This window comes from Cebus imitator, unplaced genomic scaffold (genome assembly GCF_001604975.1).
Source record: "Cebus imitator isolate Cc_AM_T3 unplaced genomic scaffold, Cebus_imitator-1.0 Scaffold169, whole genome shotgun sequence".
NCBI lineage: Eukaryota > Metazoa > Chordata > Mammalia > Primates > Cebidae > Cebus > Cebus imitator.
In genome coordinates, this window is record NW_016107484.1 from 846,619 (window position 1) to 852,005 (window position 5,387).

At 46.1% G+C, this 5,387-nt stretch overlaps 1 protein-coding gene and 1 non-coding gene across 2 annotated transcripts in view; both read left to right on the plus strand.

Annotated features, from left to right (window-relative positions):
* PSMD9 (proteasome 26S subunit, non-ATPase 9) overlaps positions 1 to 5,387 on the plus strand; it is a 30,062-nt gene that overhangs the window by 20,961 nt on the left and 3,714 nt on the right. The window lies entirely within an intron of this gene.
* On the plus strand, positions 2,694 to 2,756 carry LOC119473592. The gene has a single exon (XR_005202800.1). It is a non-coding gene; the product is annotated as a U7 small nuclear RNA (small nuclear RNA).

Sequence of the window (5,387 nt, forward strand, 5' to 3'; positions counted from 1 at the left end):
TTTTTTTTGTATTTTTTAGTAGAGATGGGGTTTTACCATGTTGGCCAGGCTGGTCTCAAACTCCTGACCTTAGGGTGATCCACCCACCTCGGCCTCCCAAAGTGCTGGCATTACAGGAGTGAGCTACCTCACCCAGCCATTCCTGTTGAGTTTTCACAAATTTATGTAGTATGTCATCACCACCATGATGAAGGTCAAGAACATTCTATTACCCCGTAGAATTGCCTCAGGCCTCTTTGTAGTTAATCCCTCTCCCCCAACTTCCAGAATGTCATAGAGAGAGAAATCACACAGTATGTTGCCTTTTGAGTCTGATGTCCTTCACTTGGAGTAGATTCTGAGACTCTTCTGTCTGTTATGTGTTTCTGTTTTTTTTTTGTTTGTTGTGTGGTTCTGTTTTTCATTCCTTTTTTTTTTTTTGAGATGGAGTCTTGCTCTGTTGTCCAGACTGGAGTGCAGTGGTGCAATCTCAGCTCCCTGCAACCTCTGACCCCAGGTTCAAGTGATTCTCCTACCTCAGCCTCCTGAGTAGCTGGGATTGCAGGTACCAGGCTAATTTTGTATTTTTAGTAGAGACAAGGTTCACCATGTTGGCTAGTCTGGTCTTGACCTCCTGACCTCAGGTGATCCACCTGCCTCAGCCTCTCAAAGTGTTGAGATTAGAGGTGCGAGCCACTGCGCCTGGCCTAATTCATTGCTTTTGATTCCTAAATAGCACTCCAAGGTGTAGATGGACCACAGATTATTTATCCACTTACCAATGAGGGCCATTCAGGTTGTTTCCAGGTTTTTGTCATTCTGAGAAAAGCTGCTGATTTTTAATCTGTCTTTTCCAGTTAAATGTAGTCTACCTTCTTTGTAGGCCTATAAATCCTTTATAAAGGTAGTCATTCAGTTTTAAGCAAAATGAACCTTGTCTTCATGTGAAATTTCACGGGGAATTCCAAGATGTCACTGGATAAAAGCTGAGCTGCCTCAGTGGGCTGGAGGGTGGAGGAGGTTGCATGTTGTGAGAAGGGCCTGCCTAGCTTCAGCCTCATCCCCTCGGGGGACCTGAGCTCAGCTGGAGAATCAAGGATCCAGTTTCATTATCTCTTTTGTGAGTCAAAAAAACCTCATGGCATTCAATGGGAGACATTTAGGTAGTGTGCAATTTTGTGGAGATTAACACTCTTGTAGATACTTCTCTATTTCTTTTTTTTTTTTTTTTGAGATGGAGTCTTGCTCTGTCACCCAGGCTGGCATGCAATGGCGCTATCTTGGGTCACTGCAACCTCTCTCTCCCGGGTTCAAGTGATTCTCCTGCCTCAGCCTCCTGAGTAGCTGGGACTACAGGTGCCAGCAACCATGCCCACCTAATTTTTGTATTTTTAGTAGAGACCGGGTTTCACCATATTGGCCAGGCTGGTCTCGATCTCTTGACCTCGTGATCTGCCTGCCTCAGCCTCCCAGAATGCTGGGATTACAGGTGTGAGCCACCGTGCCCTGCCGATACATCTCTATTTCTTTAGCAAACTTTCTTTTTTTGCGATGGGGTCTCACTTTTGTTGCCCAGGCTGTAGTGCAATGGCTCGATCTTGGCTTACTGCCGCATCCGTCTCCTGGGTTCCAGTGATTCTCTTGCCTCAGTCTTCAGAGTATCTGGGGTTACAGGAACCTGCCATCATGCCTGGCTAATTTTTGAACTTTTGTACAGATGGGGTTTCACCATGTTATTGGCCAGGCTGGTCTTGAACTCCTGACCTCAGGTGATCTACCCACCTCAGCCTCCCAAAGTGCTGGGATTATATGCGTGAGCCACTGCTCAAACTTTCTACAGGTGGGATCTCTAGAACAAATACCTATATTTTCAAGAGGAAAAAATATTTTAAAAATGTAAATGACTGCTGATGGATAAGGGGATTTCTTTTTGGGTGATGAAAATAATCCAGAATTAGATAGTATTGATGGTTTATACTAAATATATTGAATATACTGAACTCTGAATATACTAAAACCCACTTAGTTGTATACTTTAAAATGGTGAATTTCATTGTATGTGAATTATGTCACAATGAGAAGATAGGCTGGTTAGGCTGGTTGTAGTGGTTCACACCTGTGGTCCCAACAATTTGGGACGCCAAGGCGGGAGGATCACTTGAGGCCAGGAGGTTGAGGTTGAGACTAGCCTGGGCAATATTGTGAGACTGTCTCTCCAAAATGTTTTCTTTTTTTTTCTTTTTTGAGACAAAGTCTCGCTCTTGTCTCCCAGACTGGAGTGCAATGGCGTGATCTCGGCTCACTGCAACCTCCGCCTCCCCGGTTCAAGCCATTCTCCTGCCACAGCTTCCTGAGTAGCTGGGATTACAGGCACCTGCCTCCATGCCCAACTAATTTTGGTATTTTTTGGTAGAAATGGGTTTTCATGTTGGCCAGGCTGGTCTCTATCTCCCGACCTCAGGTGATCTGCTTGCCTCGGCCTCCTAAAGTACTGGGATTACAGGCATGGTGGCACGTGCCTGTAGCCCCAGCTGCTCTGGAGGCTGAGACGGGAGGATCACTTGAACCCGGGAGTTCAAGGGTGCAGTGAGCCAAGGTCATGCCACTGCACTCCAGCCTAGATGAGAGAGTGATACCTTGTCTCAAATAAATAAAATGCATATTTATCCTTAAAAAAAATCACATAGTGCAATTTTATTTACAAATAAAAGTTCTAGTGTTACAGCTCTTTAAGAATTTGTCTAGCAGGTCTTCTGGTTGTCACTGGAAATGCCCCCTCCCCCCAAACAATTTTTTAAAAAGTCCTGTGTCTCTCCCTTCCTAGTGCCTTCGGGTGCACATGCTGGGTCCTGTGCTAGGTACTGGGGCTGTAACGGGGAAGGAAGCAAACAGGGGCCTTGCCTTGGGAGCACTTTGGTGGGGGAGACAGGCATTTGTCAAATACCACAGCTGCATAATGATACACACTGCTAAGGGTTATGAAGGAAGAATGTTAAAAAGCTCAGAGAGTAAATCATGGGGCCCTGATTTAGTTTGGGACTGAAGGTGTGTTCCTCAGGACGTGACCTTCAGATGTGTATAGAAATTTCTCTGGTCGGCGGTGGGGAGGGGAAGCTGGCAGGGAGAAAAGCCTTCAAAGCAGGTTCATAGGCCCTGGGTGGGAGGATCAAAGAACTCAAAGGAGGTTGGAGCCCAGAGCAGAGTGGAGAGATGGGGAGGAGGCGAGGCTGGGAGGTGTAAGGTCAGGCTTGTGGTCCTTAGTAAAGATTGTGGTGTTTTTTCCTGAGATACTGAAGGGAGCCACCACACAGTTCCAGATCGGGGTGTGACATGTGTAAGAAGCTTTCTCTGGATGTTAGATAACGAACAGACTAGAGGGTGACAGAGCTTTAGCAGCCAGTCAAGAGAGGATGGTGGCTGTGACAAATGGGGTAGAGGAAGAGGCCTATACGAGAGACATTTAGGATGTAAAATCCACGGGCCTTAACCTGATGAGGTGTCAAGGAGGCCTCCAGGTTTCCAGCCTGCCCAGGGGTGTCATTTACAGAACTGGAGGCACATGACTGTGTCCCTCACACAGTTTCCGGGCGTGGGTACATGTGTCTACAGCCACTGCTTTTTTTTTTTTTTTTTAAAGGACAGCGTCTCTTGCTCTGCTGCCCAGGCTGGAGTGCAGTGGTGCAGTCTTAGCTCATTGCAGCCTCAAACTCCAGGGCTTGAGCAATCCTCCTGCCTCGGCCTCCCAAGTAGCTGGGACGACAGGTGTGCATGAGCACACCGGCTAATTTTTTTGCATTTTTTGAAGAGACGGTCTTGCTATGTTGCCCAGGACGGCCTAGAACTCCTGGGCTCCTGCCTGAGCCCCTCAAAGCATTGGGATTATTAAGTGTGAGCCACCACACCTGGCTGTGATTGCGTCTCGACAAAGATGATGCAGAAAAGGCCTACTGTACATGTTGCTCCGGATTTCTGCCCACTTCACAGGGAATTCCGTGTCAGCACATGTTTATCTTCATTCTTTTGAATGATCCCACCATATCCATTGGTCGGTTCACCTCTTTTACTTAGCCAGCCTCCCATATTGGACATTTAGGTTGTTTCCAGTGTTTGGCCATTACAAACAATGGTGTGAGTGTTCTGGGCTGTGGGAGAATGTCTGCTGTATTGCTAGACGTGTCATTACTGAGTTGAAGGCAGTGCACATTTACCCTTCATGGATCTTGTCGAGGAGCCCTCCCGGAAGCTTGTGCCAGTTCACATTCTCTCAAGTAGTACCTGTGAGTGTGTCTCTTTCTAGCACTCCCTACTATGCTTTGCAATAATATAGTTATTCTTTGACAGTCTGGTAGGCAATGACTTTTTTTTTTTTTTGGGGATGGAGTCTAGCTCTGTCGCCCAGGCTGGAGTGCAGTGGCACGATCTTAGCTGACTACAACCTCCATCTCCCAGGTTCAAGTGAATCTCCAGCCTTAGCCTCCAGAGTATCTGGGACTATAGGTATGTGCCACCACCTCCATCTAATTTTTGTATTTTTAGTAGAGATGGGGTTTTATCATGTTGTCTAGGCTGGTCTTGAACTCCTGACCTCAGGTGATTGGCCTGCCTCAGCCTCCCAAAGTGCTGGGATTACAGGTGTGAGCCACTACACCCGGCTGGAAATGGCATTTTGCTAGGGTTTTTTCTTTATGCTATATTTTCTTAGATTTAGAGATTCCACTGATAGACCTGATATATATATATTTTGTAGTAAATATATATATACATAAAATACAAAAATTGGCCAGGCGTGGTGGCTCACACCTGTAATCCAGGCACCTTGGAGGCCAAGGCGGGTGGATCACCTGAGGTCAGGAGTTCAAGACCAGCCTGACCAACATGGTGAAACCCTGTCTTTAAAAAAATAATAAAACAAACAAACAAAAATACAAAAATTATTATTTTAGGCTGGGCGCCATGGCTCACACCTGTAATCCCAGGAGTTTGAGACCAGCCTGGCCAACACAGTGAAACCCTATATCTACTAAAAATACAAAAATTAGCCAGGCATGGTGGCACCACCCTGTAATCCTGGTTACTTACGAGACTGAGGCAGGAGAATTGCTCGAACAAACCCGGGAGGCAGAGGTTGCAGTGAGCTGAGATAGTGTCACTGTACTCCAGCCTGGGCGACAAGAGCTAAACTTTGTCTTAAAAAAAAAAATTACCATTTTAACCCTTTAAAAAAATCTACACTTCAGTAGCATTAAGTACATTCATGTTTTACAAAGAAAACCCTACCCATCTCCAGAACTTCTTTACCCTCCTCAACTGAAACCCAGTCCCTATTAAACACTAACTCTCCATTCCACTTTCCCAGTCCCAGACACCCACCATTCTACTTTCTGTTTCTGTGAATTTGACTACTCCAG